The 21,136-nt window shown below is 51.5% G+C and overlaps 1 protein-coding gene and 2 long non-coding RNA genes across 5 annotated transcripts in view; all 3 read right to left on the minus strand.

The window, feature by feature from the left end:
• Nucleotides 1-932, minus strand: part of FADS2 (fatty acid desaturase 2) — a 37,960-nt gene extending 37,028 nt beyond the window's left edge. The window contains exon 1 of the mRNA XM_053203061.1: nucleotides 806-932. The gene's annotated coding sequence lies outside the window, so the exon portion shown is untranslated. The remainder of the gene's footprint in view (nucleotides 1-805) is intronic.
• A 3,003-nt stretch (nucleotides 933-3,935) lies between these two features.
• On the minus strand, nucleotides 3,936-7,357 carry LOC128311750 (uncharacterized). The gene is made up of 2 exons (XR_008290299.1): nucleotides 5,603-7,357; nucleotides 3,936-5,040 (listed from the first exon to the last, which is right to left on the minus strand). It is a non-coding gene; the product is annotated as an uncharacterized LOC128311750 (long non-coding RNA).
• Nucleotides 7,358-9,732: 2,375 nt separating this feature from the next.
• The window catches only part of LOC106986970 (uncharacterized), a 52,998-nt gene continuing 41,594 nt past the window's right edge, over nucleotides 9,733-21,136 (minus strand). Inside the window, exons 1-4 of one of the 3 annotated variants that reach the window (XR_008290298.1) lie at nucleotides 15,986-18,677; nucleotides 15,174-15,885; nucleotides 11,082-11,299; nucleotides 9,733-10,719 (exon numbers count right to left, since the gene is read on the minus strand). This is a non-coding gene — a long non-coding RNA (uncharacterized LOC106986970). Of the gene's footprint in view, nucleotides 10,720-11,081; nucleotides 14,025-15,173; nucleotides 15,886-15,985; nucleotides 18,678-21,136 lie in introns of those variants that run through there. The other 2 variants (XR_008290297.1, XR_008290296.1) reach the window with 2 other exon arrangements.

The raw sequence follows: 21,136 nt of genomic DNA on the forward strand, positions 1-21,136 counted from the left end.
TGGGTGCCACTGTTTGTGTCTCTGGCTACCAGTGCTGATAATTAACATTGCTCGAGCATTTACTATGCACTCAACACTGTGTTAACTCCTTTACATCCCTTATCTCTTTTAATTTTCATAACAACCCTATGAGCACCGCTGGAGACACTAAGGCTCAGAGAGGCTAAGTAGCTTGTTCAGGGTCCCCCAGCTCATAAGCAGAGATGGAATTCATCTGGCTCTGTGGCCCTTGCCCTCTCCACCCAATCACACGGCCTCGATGAGAGTAGGTGTCCAGATGGCAGAGGGTAAAACCTAAAACCATCGACTCATTCATGCAACAGCTCAAGAAATTCTTGAGCGCCCACTCATGCCCAGGCTCAGAGCGAACAAGGCAAGCAACGTCAGGGGGTCGAGAAGTCCTCCACCGGAAGGAAAAACGGCGCTGGAGACCTTAGGATCTGCTTCCGAGTTAGTAAGTTCAAGTGCATTTGCTCAATTCATAATGTCATACGATTTAAGCGCTGAAAGGACCTCATTTTACCAACGAGATGGCTAAGGCCCAGAAAGGACAAAAGGCTCAACCACGGCCAGGGAGCAAATCAGTGGCCCAACAAGGACTAGAAGTTCTGGCTTTCTGACTCAAAGGTCAGTGCCTTTTGGGTATGACCTCATTATTGGTAACGGCCAAGACATACACATGTGGCAAGTCCCGATTCCCCCCCTGCCCCAAATCAGACACATGCCTTTGAGCATGATGCTTATGGAATGTAAGAGCTCTGAAGAGTGTCTGAACCTGGACCCCAAAGGCTCTTTCTGTCCTCACCTGTTGCTGCCTCTTGGTTCTGTCTCCTCACCTGGCAGAGACCTAGGGTCAAAGGCACCAATCAGTTTGGGGTGGGGAATTTGTGGGGCCTCAACAGACTGGTCTCCAGTCCCCATCCCCGGCCTCTGACTCACTGTGCCAGCCTCTGACTCACTATGCCTCTTATTCCAGCACACAAACGTCAGGTGATTTTAAGGAGGGAGCATGCAGAGAAGGGGGGTGTGACCTTACTGTCTCCGTTTTACATTTGAAGAAATTGAAGCTCAGTGAGGTTAAATGACTAGAATATTTGGGATTCGACTTCCAGGGCTAATTCCAAAGTACAAATGCTTTCCAAATCCGCATTACTTCAGGCAGCACGTTTAACCCTTTTGACCCTCGGTTTTCCCCAAAAAAGATACACACATACCCCGCTGCCCTCAAAAGGCTGTTGTGACAATCACTTGATGTGATGGATAGAAAAGCACGTTGGGGGCGCCTGGGGGGGTTCAGTCGGTTCAGCGGCCGACTCTGGATTTCGGCTCGGGTCCCGATCCCACGGTTCTCGAGATTGAGCCCCGAGTGGAGCTCCACACGGATAGCGGCAGAGCCTGCTTGGGATGCTCTGTCTCCCCTCTCTCTTTGCCCCTCCCCCATGCGCGTGTGCGCGCGCGCGCGCTCTCTCTCTCTCAAAATAAATAAATAAACTTAAAAAAAAAGCGCTTTGAAATTGTTATAGATATGGGTGAACCAATGCAGGTGCACATCTATATAGATAGAGATAAAGCCTCCTCATACCAGGGGGCCTTCAGGAGGCAGCAGAGTTGGGCAGAAATGCTGCCACCATGTTTCAGTGGCTCCCCACCCACGTTCACTGTCAGGCAGGACTGACGTCCTGGGACATCAGCTTGTGCATGACCCACCTGGATAGGCTCAGGACGGGCGAGGGAGCACACTGCCAAGAAAGGCAGCTGAGGGGGGTGCCTACGAGCAGAGCTGAAACACGGGAAGAGTGCAGCCACGAGGGCTCAGGCAGAGCCCCGTTTGGGGTCCGTGGCCCCAGGTGGAGGCCAAGGTGGGACAAGGTCATGGGGATGCCTTCATGTGGCGAGGAGGGGAGCCTCGCCACAATCTGTTCTCATCTTCGAGACTGAGAAGCTGAGGCCCAGAGATCGGCTTGTCCAAAATCAACCAGTGGTTAGGAAATCTGCAGGGTTCCTGTTTCCAATAAGGGCCGCCGGAGCACCAGGTTCCACGCTCAGTGAAATTCACTGAAAATCATGGACAAAATGTGTGAGGCGTCACTAAAATGCAGCAGCCACTGATTGGCTCCGCTGGCCAAAGGCAGGTCAATCTGTGGATGACCCATCCCTGGGCTGACGGTGCAGCGTCTCTCACGCTGAGTCACGACCACGGGGAGGTGACACCCTACCCTGGCGTCACCTTTTGATGTCCCCAGCCTCTCTATCTGGAGGCCAAGTAAGGCAGGGGACAACCAGACGGCCGGCGTGCTGTAGTAAGAACACCAAATTGGGGCAGAATAGACCCAGGCTCGTTGCCCCCGCTTTGCCCCTCTCGGCTCTCTCTCCTTTGTTATCAAGAAGACGGTTTTGAGTAGATAATCTCTGAATTCTCTCTAAATCATAGAACCTGGGATTCCGCTTTCTCCGCGAGCAGTGAGTTGCTTCAAGTTCAAGGGCCCACATCCCCTTGTCGCAAGGTAGCTGAGCAGTGGGGACCGTATGAGCAGGGGCCGGCCCGTCGCTGGAGCTGGCTGCTGGGTGGGACCTCTGCCAGGTTTCTGAGTCAGCTGGGAGCCCTGTCTGGACAGGTTCCGGCCGACTGGCCCACACTCTGGGCCTATGTGCCCCTAGCAGAGGTCGACCCTGGAGCAAAAGAGGTGGCTGGTCCCACCTCTCCTCACCTCCTGCCCTGGGCCACGACACTGCTTGTGGCTCGGGAAAAGGCTTCCTCATCCTTCTTCCTGCTGCTCAAAGCTGCCAATTTCAGGCCTACATCCTCTCATGCCCTGGAAGAGATCCCACGTCAGCCGGCTCAGCTCTCCCTCTAATTGCCCCTAGAGAGAACTTTCTCTTCCCCCTCCCAGGCACTGCCCGAGCTTAGCCATTGTTGTCTTTCTGCTGGGGTTCTGCAGCTCCTACCGGACCTTAGGATTCGGGTTTTGAGTCGCCTCCACTGTGGCCGGTGGGGTGTCCTGCCTTGTGGCCCCGTCACCGAGCTGAGAAGCCAGGTCCTCCCCAGAATGAAAAGCGTGGAGGCAGTGGAAAGCCACGCCTTTGGGCTAGAAGGGCCACCGTTCACTTTCCTGCTCGGCCTCTCAGTTGCTTGCTGCGTGCCCTTGAACATGTCATTTCTTTTCTGTTTTTTTTTCCATTTATAGGCATGGTGATGGCTTTTATAATGTGTCACCTTAGCTAAGCCGAACTGCATTTCTCAGCGCTCCCTTCTCTCTAGGGTCCTGGGTTAGCATTGGCCACAGGGGAAATGTGTGCAAGATTTGGAAGGTCCAAGTAAAAATGCAGCTGTTCTGTTCCACTCTGAAGGCGATGGAGGGCAGTCCCGCCAGCACGGGAGCTCTGGCCCCTCATTCCCTACGGTTCACAGAGGTTTTCCTGCTCTGATCAAACCCTGCCAGATACTCTGGGACAGACACTGGGACAGGCACTGGAGACAGGGAAATAAACAAACCATCCTCCTTCTGGCTCTTAGATTTCCCGTCTGTACAAGGGGGAGGAAGGGTAATGAAATGAAGAGAGAGTCCCAACTTCTCTGTCAAATGTCTGACCAGACAGGCCCCCAGTGGAAGGCACACGGAACCACCTGTTTGTTGCAAACCCTACGGGTTTAGGGACCCCTGCCCCTGGGATGCGCTTAGTGAGTCGAGGCACCCCACCAGAAGCCAGGCTTTGGTGACCTTGAGGTATGTCTGCTCAGGGCTGAAAACAGAGACCTTTGGGCTCTGTTGGCCCAGCCAAACAGCCACGTTATTTTTCTTTAATCCTTAGGTCAAAGACCTTCCACGCCGTGTGTGGGAGGCAGGAGGAACGCAGCCTCTGTACCTTCCTTGTCAAACTACTGGTGGCGACGGACCAGCTTTAAAAACAAAACGAAACAAAACAAAAGACTCCCATTCATCACAGATCGACACTTTCATAAAATACAATAAAAAGGAATCATTAGAAAAATTAAAGCACAAAAAACTAACATAATAACCAAGGCCAGATTTTTTATTAGTAGAGTTAGTAGATATAAAACTTCTCCATGGGGGCGCCCAGGCGGCTCAGCCAGTTGAACGTCCGACTTCGGCTCATGTCATGATCTCATAGTTCGTGAGTTCGAGCCCCGCCTGTGGTTCTCTGCTGTCAGCCCAGAGCCCCATTCCGATTCTCTGTCCACCCCCCTCCTCTGCCCCTCCCCCGATCATGTTGTTTCTCTCTCTCTCTCAAGAATAAACATTAAAAAAAAAAAGTTAAAAAAAGAAACAAATTTCTCCATGAAGCCACTATAAATATTTCTAAATGCTTACTCTCAATTCCTACACTTAACTTCTGTGCCCCACGGGTAGCAAATAGGTTCCAACATGGGGCTGTCACTGCGAGGAGGTCTGTCACGCCTGAAAGACCAGGGGCGTCCCGCACCACTGCTCAGACTCCTTGCTCTTTTGGTCCAGAACAAAACAAACCGCCCTGGGAACCACTCATGCTGTGACCTTGCTTCCAGCCCCGCCCTCTCCGGGTCCTGGTGTCTCATCTGTAAAACGGGGTGCCGTTGGAACCGTAAGGTGCTGCCCGTCAGCGAGGGCATGCCGTGACCTCTCTGGTGTGTGGGCAAGGCCGGCTGGGCCTAAGCTGGATTCAGCTGCGGCCGCTGCTCTGGCATGGGGAAAGGGCTCTCACGAGAGCACATCTGGGGAGTCCTGAGGCAGACACAGAGCTGGGGAGACGCTGGCGTCTTGCTTCGCGTGGCTTCGGGCTTGTCTTCCTGAGATCTCTCCGAAACTAAGGGCACATGTGCCATTGGGCCCGAGACACAGCAGGACACGGAGAGAGGATGGGCACATCCAGCCTTTCGGAGACACAGCAGGGTTGCGGTGGGGAGGCGTGCAGGGAACCCCATGGGTTCAGCTCCTCGAGGCTTCTGCTGTCTGGGGAGTATGGGAAGACGGGAAGGTGACCTTGGGAAGCACACGGCGTCCTGTGGCATTGGCAGGGCAGGGGCGGGGAGCAAGGCCTGTTCTTCCAGGAAGCAAAAGTGGACATGTTGGCCAGACACGTAAGATGCCCCCCCTGAGGGCCCCGTAGGAACTGGGGAAGATTTCTGATTTCTGGCATGCACGCTCAGTGGGGCAGGATCACCCCCAACGGGGCCAAAATTGCTTCTTGGGAGGCGAAAAGAATATTGCTCTTTCTATACATAAACACAGATATGCATCCACTAGGTAAACAGCTATCTGTGGCATTCAACTTTCTTTTTTTTTAATTTTTTTTTAACGTTTATTTATTTTTGAGACAGAGAGAGACAGAGCATGAACGGGGGAGGGGCAGAGAGAGAGGGAGACACAGAATCGGAAGCAGGCTCCAGGTTCTGAGCCATCAGCCCAGAGCCCGATGCGGGGCTCGAACTCACGGACCGTGAGATCGTGACCTGAGCTGAAGTCGGAGGCTTAACCGACTGAGCCACCCAGGCGCCCCCGCGGCATTCAACTTTTAAGAGGGGTCATGATGGTGGGGGGTAGGTGTCTAAACTGATTCGCAAGGGGGACAATAATGAAGAAAGGGTTTGGGCACATTCACTCACGGGGTCTGATGTCCTATGTACAAAGCTGCAGGGGCGCCCGGGTGGCTCAGTGGGTTGGACGTCCGACTTCGGCTCAGGTCATGATGTCACGGTCTGTGGGTTTGAGCCCTGTGTCGGGCTCTGTGCGGACAGCTCAGAGCCCGGAGCTGCTTCAGATTCTGTGTCTCCCCGTCTCTCTGCCCTTTCCCTGATTCTGCTCTCTCTCTTTCTCTCAAAAATAAGTAAACAGTAAAAAAATGCCCTAATGCCTCTCAAGCCAGACTACTGTGTCAGCCACCTCTGGTATTTTTCAGCCCCCGGGCTGCCCACTACTATTCTGTCCAAATGCCTCGGGAGTCACTCAAGGTCTAGCTGGTGGAGGGAGGGGGAGGATGGAGGGTCACGATCCATACCAGCTCTGTGACCCTGGGCTTGCTATTGCCCTCCCTGAGACTGTTATTTTAAAAACGGGAAAAGTATTCGTTTTCTGCCGCCTGTAGAGCTCTTCCGAGAAGATCAAATAAAGAAATGATCCTGTAAGCAACCCTTCTTTCCTCCCTCCCTAAAATAACAATCCTACATGCCAGGAGCTTTCCTAGACATTGGGTACATTCCGGTAAACCGGGCAGGGTTAGTCCTTCCCTCAGGGAGGATCTCACAGTGTAGACCAGCACTGTCCATTAGCACGTCCCAGGATGGTGGAACTTCGGTGGCTGCTAATCGCAGACAGCCACTGAGCCCTTAAAACATAACTGGTGTGACCGAAGATCTAAATCTTTCGTTTTGTTTCATTTTCACCAATTTATTTATTTATTTATTTATTTTAACATTTATTTATTTTTGAGACAGAGAGAGACAGAGCATGAACGGGGGAGGGGCAGAGAGAGGGGGAGGGGCAGAGAGAGAGGGAGACACAGAATCGGGAGCAGGCTCCAGGCTCTGAGCCATCAGCCCAGAGCCCGACGCGGGGCTCGAACTCACGGACCGTGAGATGGTGACCTGAGCTGAAGTTGGACGCTCAACCGACTGAGCCACCCAGGCGTCCCCATTTTCACCGATTTAAATGGAAACAACCACACAGGGCTGGTGGCTACGGTGTGGGACAGCACAGGTACAGACACCTAGGGGTAAGGAAGACGTCAAAAACAAAGGGACGATTCCTCAGAAAATTAAGCGCAGAATGACCGCATGACCCAGCAATTCACTCCTAGGTATATGCCCAAAAGAACTGAAAATAGGTATTCGGACACATACTCCTATGTGAACTTTCATAGCAGCGAAATGGCTAGAAAGGAAAATTCATAGAGGCAGAAAGCAGAAGGCGGAAATGGGGAGCAACTGCTTAATGGGGTACAGGGTTTCCTTTTGGGAAGATGAAAATGTTTTGGAACTAGGGAGAGGGGATGGCTGTACAACACTGTAAATGTTCTTTTGGGGGGGCACAGGTGAGTGAGAGGCACAGAGAGAGAAAGAGAGAGAGAGAGAGAATCCCAAGAGGGGCAGAGGGGGTGAGAAAGAGAGTTTTCACCCGAGTTGGGGCTTGAGCTCACCCGATGTGGGACTCGAACTCACGAACTGTGAGATCGTGACCTGAGCCGAAGTCAGATGAGCCACTCAGGCGCCCAACGTTGTATATGTTCTAAATGACATTCAATTGTACGCTTTACAGCGGTTAGCAGCATGTCGTGTGAATGAGACCTGACGGTGAGGACGGCGGGCAGGGGGCAGAGCGCTCTGGACAAAGCCACCAGCCAGACGAAGCCAGGCGGGGGGGGGGGGGGTGTGTGTGTGGGGGGGGGTGGGCACAGCCCACTCTGGATGGCTCTGGCGAGGTAAGCAGGGGCGAGGCAAGGCGCACCCTGCGGGGATCTGCGATCTGCGGGAGAGCACGGCTAACGCCTAGGGGTGATGGGTACAATGGAACGGTACGTTGGCCATTTCTCTACCAGTTCCAGATACTGGCTCCCTGCCCTCCCCAAACCAAACCCTGAAGGTTTAAGCAGTTCTTTGCTGTAGGGTTCAGGTTGGGGGGGTGGGGACTGTCCCTCCCTTCAGCTCTTACTCCTTTATTCCTGATTGCCTGGACCTTAGAGGTCATGTCGCGTGGGGCCTCCTCCCTCCCTCCTTCCTCTTCTTCCTCCCTTTTCCCCCAACAAGCCCCTCTCTGACTCTCTGCTCAGCACACTTCCTGCCGGCCCAGTGGAGGGAAAAGTAAGCCATGGCCCTGGAATCTACTAGAATGGATGTCCAGCTTGCTGGTGCAGTGTGTCTCCCTCGATGGAGATTCTGTTCCTCGGGTGGAGAAGACTCGAGAGGCAGCAGCATTGGCAGAAGAGCACGAGCTCAATTTTGACATCTTCAAGAGCCCTGTACGCCTCACTTATTTTCACAGTGTTCTTCAGTGCTCCACGTGGAGGATCCATAGAAGCCAAAGCCCAGGAGGACTGGCACAGGTGCCAGGCAAGGGTGAGTAGGACGTGGCTGGCAACAAGCCAGAGGCGAGGACAGTGGTGTCCCCTGCCGTTTGGAGAGCGTTTCACACCTCTCAGGTGGGTTCCACCTTCTAACACATTTCCACTGACTTCACAACCACCTGTGGTTTTGCCAGGCCGGCTGGCATCCTCCTCACTTTCCAAGACGAGCCCTTTGTTTCAAGGTCATCTGGCAAGGGTGAGGGCCCAGGTCTCCCGAGTCCCCGGTTCCAAGATCTTTCTCTGGTTGCCTGTGTTCCGATGTCTCTTGACGACCTCCTAAGGGGAAAAACCCTTCTCTTCCAAAGAGCGTTTTCCACTAATGCTAGGGTGGTGGTGGGTGGGCAGGAGGAATGACCACCTTCAGTCCCGAGAGCTTCCTAGATGAACAAGGCTGTCCTCGGCGTTGGAATGAAAAGACGTCAAAGTCCTCTGGGCACAGAGGGTTCCTGAGCTGCTCCTTCTGAGCCATCAGCCAGGCGGTGGCCGGGCCTGCCTCTGGCCCCCAGTTGACATACTCCTGCCACCAAGGTGCTCACCAAGGGTCTCGACAAGGCCAGTGATGCTTGACTCTACTGAAAGGCCCTGGGGCTGCTGCAGAGACCCCGAACAATTTCCTGCAACTCCTACTGCGAAGCTGCGGACAGAGCAACAAGGGATTCTCCCAAGGTCACTGGGGTCCGAGAAGGCCACGCAGAGGGCAACAGGTGCCAGTCAAACAGGCAATCTTCGATCTGAGACACCCCAGTCTTGGCGTGGGTCCCCACCATGGTAGGGGAGTAGACATGCTCCCAATGGCATGGGGGACCCAAACCAGGTGGACTTTGCCAGTGTCATCTGAGAGGGTGTGGGCATCTGGGATCAAGGCCTGGGCCATCAACCCACTCCTACCTTACGACGCCCCTTACGAATCATAAACACACACCGATCTCCTGAGGATTGATGATTAACACAGGCAATGGGTCTCTAGCCCCATGTGTCCACATGCCAGGGTTAGTGGGCCAACAAACACCAACATCTACATGATCTCATGTAATCCCTCCATCAAAGCTGTAGGAGAGGTGTTATGGTCTCTCACTTTGATCACATGAAGAAATGGAGACAAAGAGGAGTCCAGAATAAGTAGCTGGAGATCACCCAGGACTCCTTGGGAGATCTGGGTCCATGGCTTAGAGCTTTATCTCCTGACAGCGCTCTCCTCATCCATCTCGGTGGCTGACGACACCTGTCCTCGGACCGGTGCCAGGCTGGCTCCGCTGGGAACCAAGGGCCTTGCCCCTGGAGATGCTGGTTCAAGAGCACAGGAGTCGACGGTTGCAACTAACAAACAAAAGCCTTCTCTCCTCCACTCCTCTTGGACGGCGACTTGGAACCTGGCTCCCCATATCCTCCTCAGCCCCCATCTTTGGACCTTAGAGGTCCACCCATGGGGACTTCGCGTCTGTGCTGACTTCCATCCCATGTGGTAGAGTCTCACATCTGTCACTGCCGGCCCCTGTGGACCACACACGCCTGTGGTCTCCTGAGTTGCCAAAGACCGGGTCCTCCTCCCTGAACACACTTTCAACCGATGCTCCTGGCCTCTGCCTGCACCGCACATGCTCATTCTGCCTTGAGGACCTCCAGGTAACCTCATGTGCACCTCCGGTAACACGGATAAACCCTGGCAGCTGGGCTGGGGTTGTTTTTTGTTTTTGTTTTTTTTTTAATGTTACTACCCATCTTTTTTTAGGTATGGCGCTACAGAAAGAAAATAAACTCTTTCATAACAAGACAGGTAAAAGCCTCCAGGTGATTCTAATGCCCAGGCAGTTTTGGGAAACTGCTCAAGTCTGTGGTTCTCCCCCAGGCTCTCTGCGTGTGGCACAGTGCTGATTTCCATTTACCTGCTCCTTCCCAAGTGTCTCCCTGCCCCAGCCCCCTCTGTGCCCGCATTCCTGAGGCCTGGGACCCTTCTGGGGCAGATTGCTTCATTGTGTCTGTTTTCCCATATGTCGGGTTGCACAGCACAGCATCAGCCTGCGATCCTGGCCTCCCTTGCCCCCAGCTGGGTCACAAAGCCTCTACTGGCGGGGGTGGGGGGGCTGGGGGGGGGATTCATCATTAGCTCACTCAGGAGATCCGCTGGTACGTTGGCCACCCCTCCCCTCCCCGATCTGCTTAGTGGCCCTTTCCAAGTGCCAGCAGGAGCAGCTGGGTACAGCCACCACACGGGAACCCCCAGGGTTTGGGAGGGCCATGGCCGAGAGAGATAGGAGTTAAGGGAGATGCTTAACTCTCTCCGCTCCGCTGCTATGGGCCCTAGGTCTGGGCTCTGTGAGGTTACATCCTCACATGTTGCACCGCTGAAACGGAAGAACATCTTGACTGTCCCATCCGCACAATGCTCTCCTTGTGTTTAATCCCACTGACTTCACCTTCTCTTGTCTGCAAACAGCTGGCAGTGCACTGGGGTGTCAGCGAGGAGGAGGAGGAGGAGGAGGAGGAGGTGATGTGCTCCCCGGGACCCACAGTCTGGCGGAGGAGACAAAATGCTGTTGATTCTGGGATCATTGAGATAGCACCCTGGAGTCGCTGGGGTTCGGGGGAAGGCCAGCTCGCAGAGGAGAGCGAGAGGCGTCAGAGGAGACAGCATTTGGGTTGGCTCTTCGAGGAGGAATTTGTCAGCTAGAAAGGTGGAAGGAAAGTGGGCAGTTTAGACAGTGGGCATGTCACGAGCGTGGCACAGAAGACGCGGGCCCCAAAGCCGCCCGTGCGCAGGAACCGGATGGAGGGCAAACATTTGAAATCCCTCCGAAACCATTTCACTCATCCAAGAACCATTATCCCGAGCCAAACTACATGGAAAGCTCTAAGGTGGGTGCTGCGGGCAACAGGGAACAAATTAGTCTCCGCCCCAAAGGGCATCCAGTCTGGCAGGGAAAGAAGGACAATAAAAATAGTGGACCATTATGGAGTTTTAGCTATAGATGGAAACTTCCAGATTTCCTTGTTCTAAACTTGCCGAAACGAGGGGAGGGATGACTCACCCACGACGAAAAGCCAGCTGGAGAGACAGCCACGATCAGACTCAGATCTTCAGATTTCTGTCCCATACTCTTCTCCCTGTGCCACAGCAGAAAGCTTGGACGGGCCCGTGGGAGCTGGAGGGACAGTGTGAGGGCTTCCGGCTGGGGAAAGGGTGCTGGTGAGGTGCCTGAGCTGGGCCTTGAAAGCCAGGATGGCACAGAGCGTGTGCTCAGGAGAGCTGGGTGTTCAGAGACCCTGAGACAGGGGGGCAGGAAGGGGTTCCCCGGAACCCAGGCTGGGGCAGTGGGGTGGGTCAGACCTTGTGCCGACCTTCTAAGAAGTCTATTTATCTCCGAGAGCGGTGAAGAAATGTGGAGACCAGAAGGAGGGAGCCTAGTGTGGCCACTCCCTGTCGGTGGCCCTAAGGTAGTCCCAGCCACGCCCAACTTAGTCTTTCCAGAATATGTAAATGTTTTACTTCCCCCTGCCGAGTGTAATCTTCTGGAAACCAGGGATCATTCAACATGACAAGTGGGCTGGTCACTGAAGGGGATACAGAAATGATTGTCTGTACCCAGAGGATGTGACCCTCTCGGCCAGAGGACACAAGTGACTTGCAGAGTGTCAGGGCTAGTTGGGGGGTGGGTAGTAGGTACAAACACCTAGGAGATTAGGAATTACTACTATCCAAACAAACAAACAAACAAACAAAACAAACAAACAACCAGAAAATAACCAGTGTCGGGGGCACCTGGGTGGCTCAGTTAGTTAAGCATCTGACTTTGGCTCAGGTCACAATCTCATGGTTTGTGGGTTTCGAGCCTGGCGTGGGGCTCTGTGCTGACAACTTAGAGCCTGGAGCCTGCTTCGGATTCTGTGTCTCCCCCTCGCTCTCTGCCCCTCCCCTCTTGTACTCTGTCTCTCTTTTTCTCAAAAATAAGCATTAAAAAAAAAAAAGAAGAAGAAGAAGAAGAAGAAAAGAAAATAAGTGTTGGCAAGGATGCGGAGAAATTGAAGCACTTGGTGGCGGAAATGTAAAATGGTGCCATTACTGTGACAAATAATATAGCAATTTCTCAAAACGCTAAAAATAGAATACCACGTGACCCAGCAATTCCACTTCCGGGCAAATATCCGCAAGAACCGAAAGCAGGGTCTTAAAGATATATTTATTTTATAGCCATGTTCATAGCAGCATTATTCACGATGGCTAAAACGTGGAAGCATACAAGTGTCCACTGAATAAACAAAAATGTGGTCTCTACCCGCCACGGCATATTATTCCGCCTTAAAAAGGGAGGAAAAAGCTCACGCAGGCTACGTCGTGGATGGACCCTGAGGACTCCCATGCTAAGTGAAATCAGCTGGTTACAGAAAGATAAATACCGTGGGATTCCTCTTACGTGAGGTTACTGGAACAGTCAAGCTCGAGGAGACGGAAAGGAGAAAGGTGATTGCCAGGGGCTGGGGAGGAGGGGACAGGGAGGGCGGTGGTATCGTTTAATGGGTACAGAGTTTCAGTTCGGGAATATGAAACAGTTCCGGTGACGGACACAGTGATGGGGGAACAGCAGTATGTATCTAAGGCCGTGCCAGTGGACAATTAAAAATTATGATAATAATTAAAGGTAATAGCCAAAATTAAGGTAAAAATTAAGATAATAGCCAAATTATGGGAAGAGCCTAAATGTCCACCAACTGAAGAATGGACAAAGAAGATGTGGTTTATATATATAATGGAATACTACTTGGCAATGAGAAAGAATGAAATCCTGCCATTTGCAGCAACATGGATGGAACTGGAGGGTATTATGCTGAGTGAAATAAGTCAGAGAAGGACAGATACATGTTTTCACTCATATGTGGCTCTTGAGAAACTGAACAGAAGACCATGGGGGAAGGGAAGGGGAAAAGAATAGTTACAAACAGAGAGGGAGGGAGGCAAACCACAGGAGAATCTTAAATGCAGAGAACAAACTGAGGGGGGCAGAGGGGGGGAGAGGGGAAAATGAGTGAAGGGCATTGAGGAGGGCACTTGTTGGGATGAGCACTGGGTGTTGTATGTAAGCCAATATGGCAATAAACTATATTCGTTAAAAAAATGGTTAAGATGACGGGGGCGCCGCTGGGTCTCTCAGTCGGTTAAGCGTCCAACTTAGGCTCAGGTCATGATCTCGCAGTCTGTGAGTTGGAGCCCCGCGTCGGGCTCTGTGCTGGCAGCTCGGAGCCTGGAGCCTGCTTCGGATTCTGTGTCTCCCTCTCACCCTGCTCCTCCCCCACTCGTGCTCTGTCTCTGTCTCTCTCTCAAAAAATAAACATTTAAAAATGTATAAAAAGTGGTGAAGACGATAAATTTTATGTCGTATGTATTTTACCACAATAAAAAATTTGAAAAAGGAAAAAACCAACAGGAGATGAGGGGTCAGCAAACGCTTCCTATGAAGGGCCAGACAGTAAATACTTTCAGCTTTGCAAGTCATACGATCTCTGTCACAACTATGCAAATACTCAGTCCTATCAGTTTGGCACAGAAGCCACTGCAGATAAGGAATACACAAATAAGTGTGGCCAGGTTCCATTAAGTCTATTTACAAAAATAAGTCGTGAGCCAGACCTGTCCGTGGGCTGTGGTCTGCTGATCTAGGTGTCCACACCCGTATCTTGACTTTCCATTGAGCACTGATCACAGGCTCTAGGTTTGTGAGGTTCTATGTCTTTTAGAAAAAATTCTTTAGGGGCGCCTGGGTGGCGCAGTCGGTTAAGCGTCCGACTTCAGCCAGGTCACGATCTCGCGGTCCGTGAGTTCGAGCCCCGCGTCAGGCTCTGGGCTGATGGCTCGGAGCCTGGAGCCTGTTTCCGATTCTGTGTCTCCCTCTCTCTCTGCCCCTCCCCCGTTCATGCTCTGTCTCTCTCTGTCCCAAAAATAAATAAATAAACGTTGAAAAAAAAAATTAAAAAAAATTTTTTTTAATGTTTAGTTTTGAGAGAGAGAGGGAGAGACAGAACGCGAGCAGCGGAGGGGCACAGACAGACACAGAATCCGAAGCAGGCTCCAGGCTCCAAGCTGTCAGTGTGGAGCTTGGCCTGGGGATCCAACTCCCAAACCATGGGCCACCCAGGCTCAGGCTCATATGAAGTTTCCATGTTAACTTGTAGCCTCTTGTCAGGCAGAGTGCAAACAATTTCCCTCAGGTAGAAAAGATCTTTCCAAAACTTAAGGATGTTTGCCCTGGAGGGCAATACCAGTTCTGTATCAGACCTATCAGTTCCATCTAGCTATTCCTATAAATACCTTGTTCTTCAAATTCTCCCAGGAGTCATCTTGCCTGTCCTGCCTGTTCCCTCATGAAGGAGTTAAAGAAATCTCTGATGCATAGTCTTTCCTTAAAAACAGAACAAAAACTATAAGAAATCCAAAAAGGGAGTGATTAGTGCTCGCTTCGGCAGCACATATACAAAAAGGGGGTGATTCAAATTGCTGGGGAGATCAGGAAAGGCTTCTTGGAGGCGGCAGCATTTGAGAAGGGCCTGGAAGGTTGAGAAGGCTGGCTGGCTTGGGGGCCTGGTACAGGTCAGCGGAAGGCTGGGGAAACGGCATGAAGCTGGAATGGGGGGAAAGGAGCAGCACCCCAGCACACAGGCTGAGAATCTCTTCCGGGGGGGCAATGAATGGCTCGGGGATCTCTGACCCGGTTCCCAAGGCCTCACGTGGCCCCCTGCCTGAGTCAGCCTGCATCGGGTTTGATGCTAAGGACAGGCCATGGAAAGAGGCAGACCTTGAAGTGGGGGCCGGGCCCCAGCACTGCTGATGTCTGTGCGATCCTGATTTCCTTTTTTTTTTTTTTTTTTAAAGTTTATTTATTTATTTTGAGAGAGACAGAGAGAGAGGGAGACAGAGAATCCCAAGCAGGTTCTGCTGCCCTTTCCGCGCGGAGCCTGATGTGGGGCTCGAACTCACAAACCATGAGATCATGACCTGAGCCAAAATCAAGAGTCAGATGCTTAACCGACTGAGCCACCCGGACGCCGCCTGATTTCATTTCTTCACCCCTGCATATCAGCTTTTTCACCTGCAAACAAAGACAATAATAATTGTGGATCGGGTGACTCACTGACTCAATGGCCCTGTGACTCAATGGCCCTGAAGGAGACGCCTTCGTGTTTGGTTCCCCACAACTCTCATCACACCTGTGCTCAGGGCCATGCCCCCACCCTCACAGGCAGAGGCCGTGCCCCAGGCACCTGTTCTCTGGCTGGGAAGGGGGTAGAGGACCATGAGGCCCATGGGTGGGGCTTGTCCTGGCTGGGCAGCCAGCCGAAGCCGCTTCACGGATCATTCTCTCACTCCGACCGTAAACAATTGCTGAGGCCTGATATCCCATTTTATATTTACAGAGCCATATTTTCTCTTTCTGGCGAGCAACAGCAATTAGGTGGTTCTCAAAGTCGCTCTGGGTGTACACAGGGACGCACCCAGTGTGAGCCCATTGTACCCACGAACAAACTCTGGTTCCAGAGGGAAAGTGACGCAGAGTCATCGAGAAGTCACTGGCAGGGCTGGGGCTTAGGCTCCATGGCCTGGTTGATGGTGACTGTCATCGGCCACTTCCTCCAGCTGCCTTTCCATCAACACCAGGGCCTGCACTGGGGGCTGCTGGAAGCCGAGCTATCCCAGCCTGAGTGGCAGGGCCCGGGCTGTGGACGGATTGGTGACTGCAGGGCGGCCCGACGACAGTGAAGCTTCTTGTCCTCCCGCTTTCAGGTAATTTGGCCTTAAAAGTACCTGGGGTATCGTCTGTTGGGGAACTGCCCTCGGCAGGCCCCCTGGGAAAAGAACCATTAGGGAAGAAAATAAGGTCCCGCAGGAAATTGTGAGGCCTTACCTTTAGCCCTTGCCGTCTTGCCTGGAGACTTCTCTACTTACAGGAAGGATAGCCTCATACATTTGCCAGCAAAGGCGGCCAACGAAGGAGAGACATGGATCCGAAAGCCCCACTCTGGTAACTAAGGAGTGTATCTTTGGACACAGGTCCCTCTGACCCCTGGGTCCACTTGGCCCCCAGGAGGCATTCCAGATGATGACTGAACCTAGTCGGTTAAAGTACAGAATGGTTCATTGGTTCCTAGGTGCATTGTCTGTCTGAGAATGTATAAGGCATGGGTTTCTAAGGCCCTCTTGGCCCCCTTCCTGGCACCTCGGACCCAGGCGAACACTTTGCTTCAAAACCACGAATGGTTCAGGGAAACAACTAAGAGGTCGTGTCCCTGTAACTGTTCCACTTGAGGTGTTGAGAGATAAATGGCCTTTCGTGAAAACAGCAAAGCAAATACTTTATAAATTATAGATGAACACAGATACATAATAAAAACAAGAAAAGAAATTAATCAATAAGCAAAGGGCAGGAGGGAACGTTATGACAAAACAATCATGTTATTCCTCATTGGGTGACTATGCAAAGGAACAATTTTAGAATCGGGTAATGTTAGAAAAACATAGATGACGTACGTTACAAGGAAAACACTAGCATATATTATGCCACGTTTACTGCAATAAAGGGGCCAGTTCAACACACTGCTGTCGTCTGTGTCCGTTTTTATTTTAGTTTTTTATTTTTATTTCTGTTTTAGTTTTGTTTTATTTTCACTTTTTCGTCGACGCCGTTCATCCTTCGGGAACCCCCGTACCTGCTGGAGCTGGACTGCGGCAGGGGGCTGTCAGACTGATGACTGTAAGTAACATGGTCTCTGAAATCGCTTCCGGGCCGCCTCCAGCGACACTGAGGTGTGTCTGGTTGAGGGAAGTGCTCTCTAGGCTCTAGGTGCTGCTCAAAGCCTCCAGCGTCCCAGACTGAGCCCAGGCAGGTGGGAGGCGCTGGGCGTGGAAGGCAATCTCCATCCGCTTTCTGGGGAGATTACTGCCTCCTTCACTCTCAGACTCTGATTTGCTGGCCCCGGTGGTACCACAAGCTGAGCGCCTCAGGAGCTCTGGTCCCTCTGTGACTGTGGCCGCTGATTTGTTCCCTGGCTTCCTGCTGATCGGGGCTAATTCCTGAAAACTCAAAGTCCGTCTCTAGGCAGGAACAGACTGTGGCCTGAGCTGAACAAGCCTGTCTGCAGCTCTGAGGGTATGAACTCACTCCCCCAGATCAGTCGCTGAGCTGTGGGGCCGAGTCACAAGGTGGAGATAAACAGCCAGGAAAGTCAGTGAAATGCTGGCCTTGGAGTGGGCCGCTCAACCTCGGTCCCCAGCAGCGGGGACTGGGAAGAGACCCCCTCTGCAGTCTTGGGGCGGGGGGCTCTTTAGCTCAGCCTCTGGTTGCTCGCCCCTTCCAGAGAGGGGGATGACCTTGTCGGGCACTCCTTCTCACTCTTCCACGGTCTTCCTACAGCATCTTTTGTGGCCTCGGCATTCATGGCCAGGGGCAAATCCCTGCAAATCCTTCTGGACATTTCCTTAAGGAACAAATCATGAGCCAGCGAGCAATCCCACTGCTAGATAGATCCACCAGAGAAACGAGCACGAAGGCCCACCAAAAATAATAATAACAAGCACAGAACAATCCGGACAGCTTTATTCATAACCACCCCAAACTGGAAACGCGACAAATGTCCATCAGCAGTAGGAAGCATAAATAAATCGTGATATGGTCCCACGGTGGGACAGCACTCAGCAATAAAAATTGTTATTGTTCATGTGCAACAACCTGGAGGAATTTCACAGATGCAGTGATGATCAAAAGACGGCAGACCTACGATACAATGTGCTGCGAGATGCCATTTAGATGAGATCCAAGAACAGCCCAAGTGAATAGATGGCGATACCGGTTAGAAGAGTGGCTTCCTCGGGATGGGGAGACCGCCCTGGGTATTGGAAATGTTCCTTGTCTGGTTGGTAGCAGCATGTGTGTGTGTGTGTGTGTGTGTGTGTGTGTGTGTGTGTGAAAATCTTCAAGTTGTATACTCAAGATTTGTGTATGTTACCATATGTACATTATGCCTCGATTAAAGCAATTAAAGGACCAATGATCTCCCGGTTCATGAGTTCGAGCCCCGCATCAGGCTCTGCGCTGGCTCGGGTGTGCTTTCTCTCTCAAAATGAATGAATGAATGAATGAATAAACAATCAAATGACCAAATACATTTAAAATTTGTTCTATAAGGTTTACATTCTGGCTCTTTTCCCATGAACATCCCGGCCACACTGGTTCTCTTTGTCAGTTGGGTGCTGGGGTGGGCAGTTCCATAAGTGGCTCTTCAGAGGTTTCCTGCTCCAAAGCATGAGAGGCTCTGAATTGCTGCCCTGCACCCATGACCGGCCCACAGAGGCACCTGCTTCCCTTTGCCGTCAGCCCCCTTGACCTGTTGTCTTCCCATATAAAGTGCCAAGGGAGAAAAGAGCAGGAAGATACGGGACCTGAGACATGGGAAGGCCACATGAAAGGGTGAACATTTGAGCAGGGCCATGGCGGAAAAAAGTCTAGGAGGATCTGTGCTACGCGGGTAACTGTGGTTAACTCCGCAGAGAGAAAGGCAAGGGAATGTTCACGTTTTACTCCACATGTTTCTGTAATGGTTGAAGTTTTTATTTTATTTTAATTTTATTTTTTAAATGTTTATTTATTTTTGAGAGAGAGAGAGTGTGTGAGTGGCGAAGGGGCAGAGAGAGAGGGAGACACAGGATCTGAAGCAGGATCCAGGCCCCGAGCTGTCAGCACAGAGCCCGACGTGGGGCTCAAACTCACAGACCACGAGATCATGACCTGAGCCGAAGCTGGACGCTCAACCGACTGAGCCACCCAGGCGCTCCTGATTGAAGTTTTTAAATGAACACGAATTATCTCTATATTTAAAAATAATAATAACATATATTCACAAAACTCATATAGTCCGACCATCTCAGTGGCGAAGGTACAGGCAGAGGCGGGAGCGTTTTGCCCAAGATTACATGACTACCCTGTGGCAGACCAAGGCTGTCATCGGGCCCTCTGGTTACCCGCGTCCTGCTCTTTGGAACTTGTTCTGTACAAGACCTGGCCTGTAATTACAGTTGAATGTTCTTGGTTGCTGATCATTTCGTTTGTTTTTCCGACTGAGATTTTTCTCTCAGGATACGTAATATATCAGCTCAGGCCACCATATCAAAACACCACAGGCCCAGTGGCTTAAACAGCAGAAATGCATTTTCTCACAGTTCCGGAGACTGAATGTCTAAGATCAGGGTGTCACCACGGTGGGATTTCTTCCTGGCTTGCAGATGGGACTGCCTTCTTGCTGTGTCTTACATGGTATTTCCTGGGTGCAGAGGGAGAGAGGGAGTTCAAGCTCTCTGGCATCTCTTCTTACAAGGGCACTGATCCCATCAGACCAGGGCCCCACCCTCATAACCTAATGACCTCCCAAAGACCTCATTACAAAAACCATAACATTGGGTGTCCGGGCTTCAACATATGACTTGGGGTGGGGGACACACACATTAAGTCTATCACACAGACATAGCCCTCCCAGATACGGGACATAATTACGACTCCTTTCTCCATCTTGGACATTTTTTTCCCCCTGAACTTTATTTAGTTTAACTAACAACTCTTTACTGAGCACTTTCCGTGTTCTAAGATCTTAGGATACATCGGTGAACAAGAGGACAAAGACCCCTATCCTCATGATTCCTTTTTAATGTTCGCGGGCCCTGGGGCTTAGTCCTTGGTTCCTTTTCTCTTGGGTTAATCCACTTTCATTCTCTTGGTGATCTCATCCAGCTTCACAGCTGGCTGTAGACAACATGTGTAAGACAAAGACTCCTACCTTTCGATTTGCAACCCCATCTCTCCCAACTCCACTGCCCACCCAACACTCCCGCTTGGTTGACTAATATCTGTAGTGGGCGGTATGGGATGCAGGCTGGATTTTTCCCCTTCAGGTCCAAGGTACTCATTCCCAAAGCCGTAGGGGGTGTTGCCTGCTCACAGCCGACCTCCCCCAGGGACTGCCTTCGGCTGAAGGGAGCTGCGTCACCCAATCGAGTGACTGAGGTAGCCGACCAAGGCTCAGTCCTCTCGCTTCAATTCAAGACAACTTTAAGAAGTCATTCCAGGGACCCCGGGGGGCTCAGTCGGTTAAGTGTCCGGCTCTTGATTTCGGCTCGGGTCAAGATCTCACGGTTTGTAAGATCAAGCCCCGCGATGGCCTCGCTGAGCATGGAGCCTGCTTAAGATTCTCTTTCTCTCTCTTCCTCTGCGCCTTCTCCCCTGCCCACACACACATTTTCTCGCTCTCAAAATCATTCCAGTTCAGGTATGTGGTATGTGGCCATTGAGATGGCAGATAAGTTCTCCTCTATCCTATCTGGAAGGATGACAGGAAGTTGTCCACATTCACAAGGGATGAACAACAGCATCCATTATGGTCTAGCCCCAGGGCTATGTTAATTCTCTTTCGTCTGTCACAAAACCGACTGAAGGGACTTGGACCGCCTGGACATTCTGCAGAATATCTTGTTGATCCACTATGTCAATGAACGAAAGTGGAAAGTGGATTGGAGTCTTGACGAGACATGTTTGTTTCAAAAGAGGGAAAATAAATCCTATGAAGAGTCAAAGGCCCTGTTCAAAACGCATGACCACGCCTCACAGAGATGTTTATAGCAACGTATTTCATAATTGCCCAAATTTGGAAGCAACCAGGATGTCTTTCAGTAGGGTGAATGGATGCATAAACATCCAGATGATGGACTATTCCTCAGTGCTAAAAAGAAATGAGGTAGTAAGCCGTGCAAAGACACAGAGGAAGCTTAAATGCACTAAGTGAAGGAAGCCAACCTGAAAAGGCTCCGTACTGTACGATCCCAGCTACCTGACATGTGGAAAAGGCAAAAGTATGGAGATGGTGAAAAGATCAGTGGTTTCCAGGGCTTGGTGGGAAGGGAGGGATGAACAGGTGGAGCACAGAGGATTTTTTAGGGCAGAGAAACTACTCTGTATGATACTATAATGGTAGAGACATGTCATTATACATTTGTCCAAACCCATAGAATGTTCCACGCCAAAAGTGGACCCTAATGCAAACCATGGACTTTGGG

The sequence above is a fragment of the Acinonyx jubatus genome, chromosome D1 (assembly GCF_027475565.1).
Source record: "Acinonyx jubatus isolate Ajub_Pintada_27869175 chromosome D1, VMU_Ajub_asm_v1.0, whole genome shotgun sequence".
Lineage (NCBI taxonomy): Eukaryota > Metazoa > Chordata > Mammalia > Carnivora > Felidae > Acinonyx > Acinonyx jubatus.